The 12,539-nt window shown below is 38.6% G+C and overlaps 1 long non-coding RNA gene across 1 annotated transcript in view; it reads right to left on the bottom strand.

Annotated features, from left to right (window-relative positions):
* Positions 1 to 2,248: 2,248 nt before the first annotated feature.
* The window catches only part of LOC116737516 (uncharacterized), a 32,820-nt gene continuing 22,529 nt past the window's right edge, over positions 2,249 to 12,539 (bottom strand). Inside the window, exon 2 of the long non-coding RNA XR_004342838.1 lies at positions 2,249 to 2,561. This is a non-coding gene — a long non-coding RNA (uncharacterized LOC116737516). The remainder of the gene's footprint in view (positions 2,562 to 12,539) is intronic.

Here is a 12,539-nt window from a genome sequence, read left to right as displayed (position 1 = left end):
TGCTGAGACCTTCAGTTGTTGGTAAGCACTGCTAATCTGCCTCATTTGCTCTTGTTGCCCCTCTTGAAAAATCTGTGTGGCTGTATATTTAGAAAGTCAGGCAGAGATGGAGTCAGAAATATGATCATTGCCCATGAAAAAAAGTCTACAAAAAGAACAAATCAGAACTAAAATAATAGTGTTGCTAGACCGGAGTATGAAGATGTCAAATAATCCTAGAAAGGATTAAACTTTTCTTTTCTCTATGGTGCCCAAGTTTGGGAGTTCCACCACAGGAATACTTCAATAATCCTCCTGAAAATCTGTTATGAAAATCATGATTGTCTAACTGACCTGCAGAGATCACAGATAACATCAGTAAATAGCTGGTATGAACAAAAGAAAACCTCCTGCTAGTTTGAAAGGAAAATTCAGATTCTCCTTGTTTTGCTGTATTGATTTGTTCCCCATGGTTCCTTCCCACAGACAAGGTTTTGTTGAGCTAAATTCCTGTTAACCGTTAACAAAATCAAGTGCAATAAATCAATCCAAGGGAAAGGAATCCCTTTCTTCTTAATCTAATATCCCTTATCTAAATATCACCTTTGAAAAAATAGATCAGAAACAGGATTTGTTTCCGTATGAGGCAGCCATCACCTTCAAGTTTGTTTTAGAAAGTCCAAACCAGGTTCTTAAATAATCCTCTTCATGATAGTGATCCAGGAAAAAAAGATATTATTGTGCATTCTACCTCAACAGCTCTGATATGTCTAAAGGGTCAAAGTTCAAGAGGTCTTGTTTGCTGAGTATCTCCTGAGAGATGTTTAAAGGAGAAGATATGTTCTTGCTTCCCAATGAGCCCCAGAACAATAATACCTGTAGTAATAATTCCATCTCAATCTTTGTACTTTATATCTAAAACAGGAATCGAGAGTAATAATGGGACTAGAATAGATGAAAACATCCATATTAACATAATTCTCTAAGGCTGTATGTGGATCATACACAGCATATTGTCCTTGACTACTAATGTCCTCTATTTCTCTATTTTACGCATATGAACAGCTGGTGTGTTGCTCCTGTTCAGTATTCAGCCAATACGACCATTTTAATTTCCAGTGTAGAGCAGTGGCTACATACATTTTATAAAAATCTATATGCATCTATGATTGGCTAGAATGGTTGCGTTCAATAAAAACACATCATCCAGAGGGGCATCTACAGAGTTGCACTGAGATTCTCACTCCCCTGAACATTTAGAAAAATATCAACTCACAGTTTTCATTGACTTAAATATTCCTTCGTTGTGGATTTGTTTAGATAATCTTGATGTTGATGTAGTTAACATATTTCAGTACATAGATCAGACATGGAAAGAAGGGATATACCTCATGTTATCAATAAATTAACATGCAAAGCTAAAGATTTCATTTAACAATCTCCAAACTGAGCTCTTTCACTGAATATTTCTTGGACCATTTTGGACATAAGTAAACAGCATCTGCACATGTTCTTCCGGTCCCTCTGCCCGGCTGTTTTCTGCCCATGTGAACATTCACTAGATGTAAACAAACATAAAAATCTGTTGTTTTGCTGTTTGAGGAGAGCATCTGGATGTTGGTTACCGAGCGCTGCTTTAAAAGCTTAATGAGCTAAACGTGTTCATTTGTCGGGCGGGCTGCTGCTCCGTCCCTCGGTGGATAGAACCAGGGAGCAACCAGATCATCTCCATAGGTTTTGCCTGTCTATCATCGATGTGAGTGTAATAATTTTCACAGTTTTTAAAGTCTCTGTTGTACCTTTAATCTAAAACCCTCTGAGTGATGGGATGTTTATAGCAGGTCTGACCACTGTGTAACTGAGCTGAAAGTGAGAGATCTGAAGACATAGAGGAAGGAATCCTGTAAATGACACTTTGTGTGATTTAGGATGTTTGAAGCAGTTGTTTGTAACACCATCTGTCCACGCTGGCAAAGTCTGCTTCAGGTAAGTGTTAAATAAAAGTTCTTGCTGCTGTGAGGAATTGATATGTAACTAAGCTGTTACAAGTTTACAGTATAATAATCCAGTGTTCAATGATGGGATGGTAGTGAAAAAGTTCTGCGTCATGCATCTTAATATAAGTACTAATATAACCCTTCTATGAATTAGAATTTGACAAAATAAACACAAATTAATATTGTAATAATGTGACTGAAAGGTGTGTTTTCAGGTTTTATTTCAATTGAAAAGAAACCCAAGAGTCAATTGTGGACAGTAACATCAGGTTTGTAATAATGTTTAATGACAAGAATGAACAAAAAGGCCAGTGCTACTAAAATCACCTCCACTCACTGGAATCAGTACTCATCTAAATGAAAGCTGCGTTTGTCATCGAGAGGACACAAAGGTCAAAGGTGAGCCTCGCTGCTGTAGTTATGGCCTCCCAGTGGCTCTGGTCCACTCGCCTCTGTGGTCCGTCGTACGGTCACCCACAGGGTCCCTTCAGGGCTCAGGGTCCCTCTGACTGACAGGGGATCCATGTCCTCTGGGAACAGGGATTTATGGGTGAAGGTGTTACTGATGCTCCCATCATCCAGAACCTGAAGAAGGAAGACAGAACATCAGAAAAAGAGAAGCAAAGGAAAACAAAACATGATCCAGAAACATTAACTTTAGTTGCTCAAGAGAGGAGCAAGAGCAGAAAACAGACAAAAAACAAGGTGAGAGGTCAAGCATGTAGTTTTTAAATGTCCAGCACTTTTGGATGCACAGCAGCAAATTACATTTCCATCACTGCCTGATTAAGGAGGTCAACTTGAGTTTTCATGGTCATCAGTGGTAACAAACTAAGTCAGATTGAGGAACTTTTTACATCTACTGTCTGTCACTGTTCAGTTTGTTCTACATGAGGAACTTTTCTGACTTCTGATGATTACCTGCAAAACCAATAAAAAACGATCTGGAACAGTTAAATGTGTAATTTAATTCAGAGATATACAGTAACACTGGTGTGAATGAATCTGGTGGAAAATAGTAAAGCAACAAGGCTACAAAAGTAAAGTCTACAAAAGATTCTACTTGTTATAATTTCATCGTTCCCAACATCAGCAGAGACGAGGAATCACATAAGTTACAGGCTTGCATTTTATTTATCTGCCCAAAATCCTGCAGTAGTTGTTTAATTTAGCTTTTCTGCATTACACGCCATGTTGTGCTAATGTTGCTGATCTGTTTGCCAGTTTGAGAGACAAAAGCTGTAAAATCCAAGGAGGGATTACAAACTGCGGGAAATGTTTTGAAAAGTAGACAACTGGGTATGCTTTGGGTTTTATGAACTTAGCGCAAAGTAATAAGAAACTACTTCATACACACAAGGGCCTGATTTAATAAATAATTGTACTCCTTTCACACATGTCAAATTCATCCTCTTTTTCAGTGAAGTGTGCCTGATATTTTTATAACTTTGTGTATCTAAAAATAATTATATCAATTTCTCCATTTTTATGTTCAGCCCATTCTAACAGCTTGTGCTTCACATCCAGAGTTTAATCAAATAAATGAGCTTTCTAAATAGGAGCTATTTGAATTGATGCAGTCAGCTGGAGGTATGTGCTGAGGGCATGGGGGTCCAACCCCTCTCGACGTACAGACAATACACTGTGAATGTGTATGTGTGCGGGATGCAAAACGAAGAGGCTTTTATTTATTACACTAAATTACTGATTATTATTATAATTATTGATCAGTAAGCTCACCATGGCTAGCACTACAAGGTGCTGCTGATAACATTCTTTAATTTGGAGTGAAGAAGAGTAGATATAGGAGGCTCTTTAAAGGGAAACTATTCTCTGTAGTATAATGGAATGTGTCCTGGGTTCATTTAGAGAGCAAGACTTTCAACAGGTACTAGGAAGGCTAAACATGTTGTAAAGTTGCTTTGTTTTGTCTATTAGCCCAGTGGTGTCCAAACGTTTTGCTACATGGGCCAAAATCAACAAGTTGGAAGTACTCTGAGGCAACAGAAATCTAAGTTTTATTTTTAAAAATAATTTTTAAAAAACTGGTTTTATAGGATATTTTTTGTCCTTTTACATAAACAATAGCTAAATGTGCAATATATTAAAAAACAAGCATAGTCAAACCATTGTAGAAAATGAATCTGAAAAATAGAAAAAAATACGACAACAGGATAGGGGTCACTCTTCAAAACCTCTCGCTGTTTGTATCCAGAGTCAAAATTTGCTACTGAGTAAAATTTGCTGGATGGTTGTGTTTCTACTTAACATAGGCTAAAACTAAGATTAATGAAAATTTATTTAAAAATTAAATAATAAAATAATTGATTAATTGGACATTAGTTATGACTTGTTGCAAAATGGATGCTTGGAATATCAAATATATTTGTGGACCACTTAAGCTTGTGGACAAGCGCTGAAAACTCAAGTGTCGTTCGAAAATTATTGTAGTTGCTGAGTTCACTTTGAGATCACTTCATATTTCTGGTTAAGCTAGATTTTAGGGAACACGTGCCAGCCTGAGTATAGCTACAGTAAGGCAACAGTAAATATGTTAGCCACCATTTTTAGATTTCCAATAACTTCTTTTCACGGGAAAAATAAACAAACACATTCACACCTTCTGTGCGTGAATGACGACATGGTGGTTGTAGGCCATCACTACGATGTCGTGTGGCTCGAACTGACTGAGGTCAGCTGCCATACAGTAGGAATCACAGAGACATCGCACCCCATTTCCCTGCCAGTTCGTCACAGTGCCACCTACAGGAGGAGTGGATACAAAACAGGGCTTCCTGAGGCCTGAAAAACACATTCATGTACAAGACCAGCTGCGCTTTTTATGAATAATAAAAATGTTTATGAGCTTGTCCATGTTTAGTAATTAATACGTATTTGATCTTTGCAAAGCATTAAAGCCAGGCTTTATTACACAGTGTTTGTTTTTAAAGGCTTTTCAACAAGAAAGAAACTCCGTACAGTCTGGAGAGGAAGTAGATACAGTTCTTCAAAAATCTTTTGGATATGGTTTAATATTCTGTACAAATTTGTGTTCCTATCAACAAATGACAAGAAATATGTCAAAGGAATATCCATTTTTAAAGCAATAGATTACTCTGACACTTTTTTATGGATCTGAGGCAGAACTAGTTTCAAACTAGAAAACTTTCTAAAAAGAAGAAATACTGGATCTTTAAAGCTCATTACCTCATAGTGAGGACCTTATTTTTAACTTTTTTCCCCCTGACTCTTGTTACTGTGTCCTGGACTAGTGAGAAATAGACACATCATTAGGTAAATGAGTGTTTTTCTTACCTGGATTTCCAAACGATGACCTGCTGAAGCTGGGCGGACTGTCGGGCCCCGCTGAGCCCTCCTCTAGTCTGAAAAGACTAGAGCAATTTGCTGAGTGCATAAAAGGCTCAAAAAGAGCATCCAGGGAATCAGAGGATCCATTAGGTGATCCATCTGATCGATATGAGCTGGAAGTGCTATAACGTGATGAGGAGTGATACGAGGAAGAGGATCTTTGGCTGGAAGTTGTCAGTGATGCCATGACTGAAGATATCGGTGGCCTTTAAAACTTGCTGAGAACCAGCGTCTATCCCAGATGCAGCCAATCTGTCAGATATGAGTTCTCATTAAACACTGACAGAGTCTGCCAGCAGCTCCTCACCTCATACTAACCATGCTGGAGTCTTTGTTGTAGGGTTTTATAGAGCCCTGCTGCATCATGGGACACAGTGTTGGCTACTCTGCAACGCATTCTGGCTTTAGCCCTAAATGGTAATTTGTCCAAGCACTTGGGCCAAGAGTGCAACGGATAAACTGATAATGAGCGGAGACCGCTTCCTATTCTCACACACAAATACCCACATCCAGAGATAACGCCCATCAGAGCTGCTGGAGACGTTTCTGGCATGTAGTCAGAAATAGAAAAGCCGTTGAGAGGTTAGGGCGTCCATACGACTGACCTTGCATGCAATGTCAAACATATCTGACTCATTTATTTTCTATTCTGCAAACAAATTGAAAGCTTTGCGAAGCTAAAGCAGAGGATACTTGAGGAGGCACTCTGTGAGCCAAAATAACAATCTGTGCTCGCTATTTTTGAATTCAATTTTCTGTGTAGAAGACTAACTTTGAATGGATATAGAATGTTGGTCTGGTTTTGTACTTATCCACATAGCAATGAACAATCATTTCACACTTCATCTGCATTTAATGTGATGTAAATCTTGCACAATAGGAGAAAACAATATTTAAAAAATAAAAATACTTTCAGAAACTGCTTGGAAAATTGTGCGCTCCCTTGATACTTTGATGGAGTACCTTTTGATTCAAAGTCATTGTTGAGTCTTGTTTGGTAGGAATCATCTTGACCTGCCAATGTCTGTCTACTCTGCAAAACTTCTCCAAATCATTCAGGCTGTGAGGCTTTTCTCTCGTTCACTGCTCTGGATATAAGTGTAGACTTGTTGCAATTCTAAAAAATAAAGTTCTTCTTCATCCTGAGTTTCCTAGCCGACACCTGAAGGTGCAGGTGTTGGCATATACTCCCTAGACGAGTTGCTAGTCCATCACAGGACAAACAAACACCCTCTGTAAAGCAAACAGACCTTTTTAAATTGTTGCTAAAGACTTAAACTTTAGTTTTATCAGTTCATGACACATTGGAGGACATTTATTAGATCTGGATGTTTTTTTATTGGAAGAAAAAAACCTTTCCTTTCAACTCCCCTCTTATTCTAGGCAAGAAGAAGCCAAGACACTGTTGTCACAGGCAGAACACAATCAGTACTTCAGTGCTGCTGCTGTCGGAGTCTTGACAGCTTCCAGGACTGGATTCCTTTGTCTTTTTTTATCAGTAATGGGGGAATGTTCAGTTGTAGAAATGTTACTGTTGCACTGTTTTTTTTGTTTGTTTGTTTGTTTTTCAAATATTGATCTTTGCTGTGCCACAGTGACTGTGGATTTATTTTCTCCTGATTCATAACTACAATGAACTCCATTTCAGCCTCTCTGTAAAAAAAGCTTTAGCTAAAGGACACAAATCAGCAAATGTCAAGAGAATCCTCCTGAGGCTGAGCTTTCCTTCACGTTAATCAGATTTACTATAGCTGATGACAGGTGTGAAGTCAAGAGGGATGAATGCTGGAGCAGAATCAAAAAGTGGTTTAAGCAAAATAGTAAAGGATCTGCAACCACTTTTATTTATAGGATATTTTTACCTGAAAAGTTGAAAAGATTTTAAATATGTTTAACATAGTGTCATCACAAAACTGTTGCATTATATTAACAGGGGTGCATAGACTTTTTCTACCCCTCTGTTAACTTTCATGTTTTCTATGACATTTACAAATTGTCCTAAAATCACTATGACATTCAGGACTGTCACATAGATGAATACCTTTAATAATTTGTGCTTGTACAGTCCAGCCTTTGCCTCATGCTCAGAGAACTTTGTGTCAGCAGTAATTCTGCAGGTAACATGAAGCACTGACAGCTCCATTGTGTTCCCCCACCAGTAGAACAAATGCGTCTGCCTTTGTGAAACAGCATATATTAATAAGTCCTTGAAAAGCCTAAAACCTTGACCCTGTACAAGGTGCTACTATTCAGGATGGAAAGACAATAGAAAAGAGACAAAGTGGGAGAAAGTAGACTCAACTGTTTTCTCCAGCCTCTCTCAACTGGGCAGTAGAAGACTTCATCCTCAACTCCCTCACTGGGGACCCAGTACCTCCTCTGGGAATTTTTTCAGCCCCCAATGACATATTTTGGTCTCCAGAGTCCAGAGCTGCCTCGCTCCAGATGGTGGACAGTCAGTCGGTGCACCATGGCTGAACTCAGAGGAGATAAAATGATGGTGTTAATGAGGCAAGAAGTACACAGAGAACACCGTCATAGGTCCATTTAAGTTTCCTGAGCATGACTGAGTCATTGTTAAATCAACCTGAGTCAATGTGTTTGCAGCTGCAAAACATTCAGGAAATGTAGAAATCTGCATGGAGAAATTTAGACTCACAGAGTTCAGCAAAGGAAAGTTTTATCACTTTCTGAAAAATAATGTTTCGGGGCAATTACTTTTTCACATTGGGCCAGCCTGATAAGGACGTTTTCAGTAGTACCATAATATGGTAATAACTAAACTTTTATTTCCTACTCAATGATATTTGTCACTAAATTGTCTGTTTCAAACATTTCTTCATGTTTGACATTAGTTTTAAACCACTTTGCCCTCCAGATGCTTTTGCTGTAGGTAGTCATTTCTAATTTATAAATTGTCTTATTTTGAAGAGAGTCTGGTATAATTGAGAAAAATGCTTCATGACTGTAGAGGGAATTTTTTATATAGTGATTGAAATGAAACAACTAAAAAACTTGAAAAGAAGAAGCCTTATTTTGCTCTCTCGTCTCTATCTTCAACTAAAAAGACCACGTTTCCTCAAGTTCAACAATAAAACTTCAGATTCTGGGATTTACTTAAGTCTTGGCCCAGATATTACTGCACATCTTTAGAGCACCGCCTGAATGGCAGCCACTCAGACCCGAGGCTCAGAATCAGATTTTTCAGTCTGCGGTGTAGATCGGATCCGATCAGGGCCGCCTGAGCCGGGGGGATCAGATGCCGCTCCGCTTTGCTTCACAACCTTGACTAGATGAGATTTTATACCAAAAATAGGATTTTTCTGAAAGGTGCTTCATATCAGCTCTTTTTTGTGATGCAAACAACTGTTAAACCATATAGCAGAGCACTCTGTTAACTCTTATTTTGACTAAATGTTGAAGATTTTATGGTTTCATGTTTTTTTAACATGCTGCAGATATGCACTATGATCTCACAGTGAAGGAAAATAGTTTCTTTATCCACATTAGTGCTTGATATAAAAGTGTTAAGCATTCAGGATTATTATATGATACGAGATTTGAGATTTAATCACTATTCACCTTAAAATTGCAAAATTCTTGTTTTCAAACATATTGCTGTCTTTATTGTTCTTGTTGTGGTTTGATTTTCACTATGATATGTTTGGAAGAGACTGACATTGTTACAATAATTTATGAGAAGAGGTAAAAAAAACCCAAAAAACTAATATTTTGCCCCAACTTTAGGGACAACAGGGTTTGGAGGGACATACCAAAAATTAAGGTTAAATTCAGAATCCATCAGAAGTAGAAATTTAAAATAGCTCCTCAAGTAGCTTAGTAAGGGTGATGTTTGTGGTTGTGGGAATATAACTAAGCTCAGATTTTGGTTATGAGGCCAAACTATAACATTATACTGTTTACATATAAATATATGTTTCATAGTGAAGCAGTCTGGATAAGCTACTTTCAGTAACAAAGGTGTTCAAAATGAAATTAGAGGAAGCACAGAGCTGTGAGAAAGTATTTAAAAGGAAATTATATTTTTGAAGATGCTAGAGAGCGAGACTTAAAGCAGATAACAGGAAGGTTGAACACAAGACAGCAAAGTTGTTTTGTTTTATCCTTTTGAACTTTCAGCCTCTCTACCAGGAAACATGATGGGTTTGAAAATGTTGTCAGATTGTCAGAACGGTTGACAGTTTTCTAATGGTAGCTGTGCTAACAAAGACTTTCACAAAAATGAGATCCTAAAAGCGCATTCAAATGCGAGCTGTGCTAACATTGATATTCACTACAATAAGATGCTAAAGACATATAAAAATGAAAACTCTGTATTTGTTTAAAACATGACTGAAATCAGAATCAGCTAAAATCTGAACTGACAGAATAAAACTTTACAAAACATGAAGTTTGGAAATCAGCTAAAATCCTGTGTGGTGCATCTCTGACACGGCAAAGTGTTAAGTCTCCAGAAGACCTTCACCTAACATAAAAAAGATATGTTAGCCAAACACAAGAGTATTGCAAAGACCAATAACAATGTTTTCTTTATTTTTGAAATAATATCAGATGCAGCAAACAAATATATTTATTTTTCAATCCAAGGTGGCTATATTTGAATAATTACATTCAGCCAAAAAAGGAAGAAAGGTATTAAAAGAAAGAAGAAAAGAGACTGACATTTGGACAGAGGTGAGGAGTAAGGAGATGTGTTTGACTGGTGCAGATGGTGAAATGAATCTCTTGTAGTGTGAAAAACTACAATCATCTGAGGTCATCTTTCCATTTGGGTAGTGCCCACCTTACCCTCTCTGTTAGGGGACTCTAGTATGGCTTTGCTCTCTGAACTCTCTTGGCCTTCTCTACTGTAAGTCTTATTTTTGTACATTTCAGCCTGATGTGGGTCAAACACAGACCATGTATATCCCTCATTCACTTCCAGTTGCACTTTTTACTCACTCCTGATTGTGTTGGCCAGTTTTGACCCAATAATCGCTGATAGGGTGTGAGGAGAGCGGTCCCCTGGCCCATCTGCTTTGTTCTGAAATGGTAAGTAGGTTACAAGGTGATGGGGGCACCACCACCATGTGAATATTTATGCCGGGCTCCTGCTTCTCACTGTCTGACAGATGTTTTGATGTCTTTTTATAGCACTGGTTCCCTCAGCTGATGTCATACACACACAGTCACACATATATAGTGAATCTGGAGCACTTCTCTCTGATAAGTATCCAATGTCACTGCTTGCCTGAAGCAACAAGCTAAAACTAATTTCCCAGGGACACTCTCACAAACAAGATGGAATATGTTAGGACAGAAAGACGTGTCTCAATGAAGGGAATCAAGGGTTTCCTGTTGTTCTGGGCCACAAAATCTCAAACACTTTTTATACAGAGAGACAAGTACGAAAACAAAAGTTGGTGTGGAGTTTTCTGGGACAGCTGACCTCAAAAGCTGCCGCTTAGAAACTTGTGCTGGTGACGAGGGTCTGGGGAGAAAGCAGGGAGAGGAGAGAGCAGATGGATTGAAGGGGAAAAATGAGAACAAAAAACAATAGAAAGGAGAGAGAGATACACGTCTCCTAAAGTTCAGTCGTTTTTGTAATTGCAGGCTAATTGCCTTTCGGCAAAGGTAGCACTAAGACGCCCATCTATTTACGTAATAAACCTCCCTGTGGGGAAGGAAGGAGCAATTGACAGACAAAAAAAGAGCGGGAGCAAAGGACAGAAACAAAGAAAGGCGGAATGGAAGAAGGGAAAATGACAGGATGGTGATGGAAGGATGGAGAGGAAACACATTCATCAGGCTGTCTGGTGTATCAGCGGCACATCTTCTGCTTCTATCCATGTGAGGACAAACTGTTCTCTTGGTGATGATTGAACAGTCACAGTTCTCAGAAGTATGAGATTCATAGCACATACATGTAGATGTGAGAAGCAGAGAAAGTCCAAGGTGCCCGTCTTTACTTGGAGAAGCCGCAAGGACATTCAGATAGACATGCAGAGAAAAGACGTGCACAAAAGATGCTCAGAGTGAGCTGATAAACAGGGGGGAAAAAGGGGGAAGGCTGTGAGACAATGGGACGGTCGCGTCACCGCGCTTGGACAAAAGCGCGACCTCGCTTCGCCAGCCTTGCCCGGCTTTTAATGTCAAGCAAAAGGACAGTGACGCAGATCGGTCCACTGCAAGCTCTCTGCAGGAGGTACAACAGGATTTTCTGATGCCTCTGTCAACTGTGATCCCTGTTTGAGAGGATGGGAGTTGAACTGTGGTCTTAGAGACACTAAGGATTACGTGAGGATAGTCATACAGTTTGAGAGGTCAAAGGTGATGTATGAAAGGCACAGCTTCAATGGTTCCCCCTGAGTTTTCACGGTTTTGCCTAACTCTTAATACTAGCATTTGCTGTTTTCTGTAAATGAGGCAATGTCAAACCTTAGTTGTAATTTAACCCATTGAAACCAGAAAAAGTTAAGCCTCAAACAGGAGATGACCTACCCCAAAACACTGTTTTAAAGGGAATCGCTGCATTGGAGGGGATTTGGAATTAATTGACTGTGCAAGCTGGGAGCGCTTGCTGACATCTTACGAGACACAGTCGGACACACAATTTCACAAAATCTCAAAATACAAACACACACATTGAGGCTTCTTTGAACAAAAAGCATAGAAGTGGGGATCAAGTCTGTGCTTGAATTATGTTGTACTGTAGAAAATGACGACTCACTCCAGGGTTTCTCTCGAACATGTGCACACATGCAGGGTGAGAGTGAAAGAGGAGTGGTGCTGGTACATTTAGGCATGGGCCGGTAGCAGGTTCTCAAATGATAACCTTGGTTTCACAGTGTCATGATGTCAAAACAAAGGATTTATACAAATATAGAAAGATTGAACTACTGTGATTTAAATTTAAAAAAGCAACAATCTATTCCTACCTATGGTAAAATAACAATGTTAGTATAGTTACTCCTTCATTTTGATACAAGAGCACAAACATTTATCAAATTTTAAATTAGGTTAAATTATGTTTTCATGCCATCATTGGTGGGTAGCACTAACTAAAATTAGTTGCATTGACCCTAAAGCACTAATCATAAATATTAGTTCTGCTAAGTCACTATATTATTGTAGCATTTAACATGAGCTAATGCTAATGTGCTAGAGCACTAAATTCAACCATATTGAATTTAG

This window comes from Xiphophorus hellerii, chromosome 18 (assembly GCF_003331165.1).
Source record: "Xiphophorus hellerii strain 12219 chromosome 18, Xiphophorus_hellerii-4.1, whole genome shotgun sequence".
Classification (NCBI taxonomy): domain Eukaryota; kingdom Metazoa; phylum Chordata; class Actinopteri; order Cyprinodontiformes; family Poeciliidae; genus Xiphophorus; species Xiphophorus hellerii.
The sequence above is the reverse complement of the archived record's forward strand: the minus strand, read 5'-3'. Positions and strand labels throughout refer to the sequence as shown.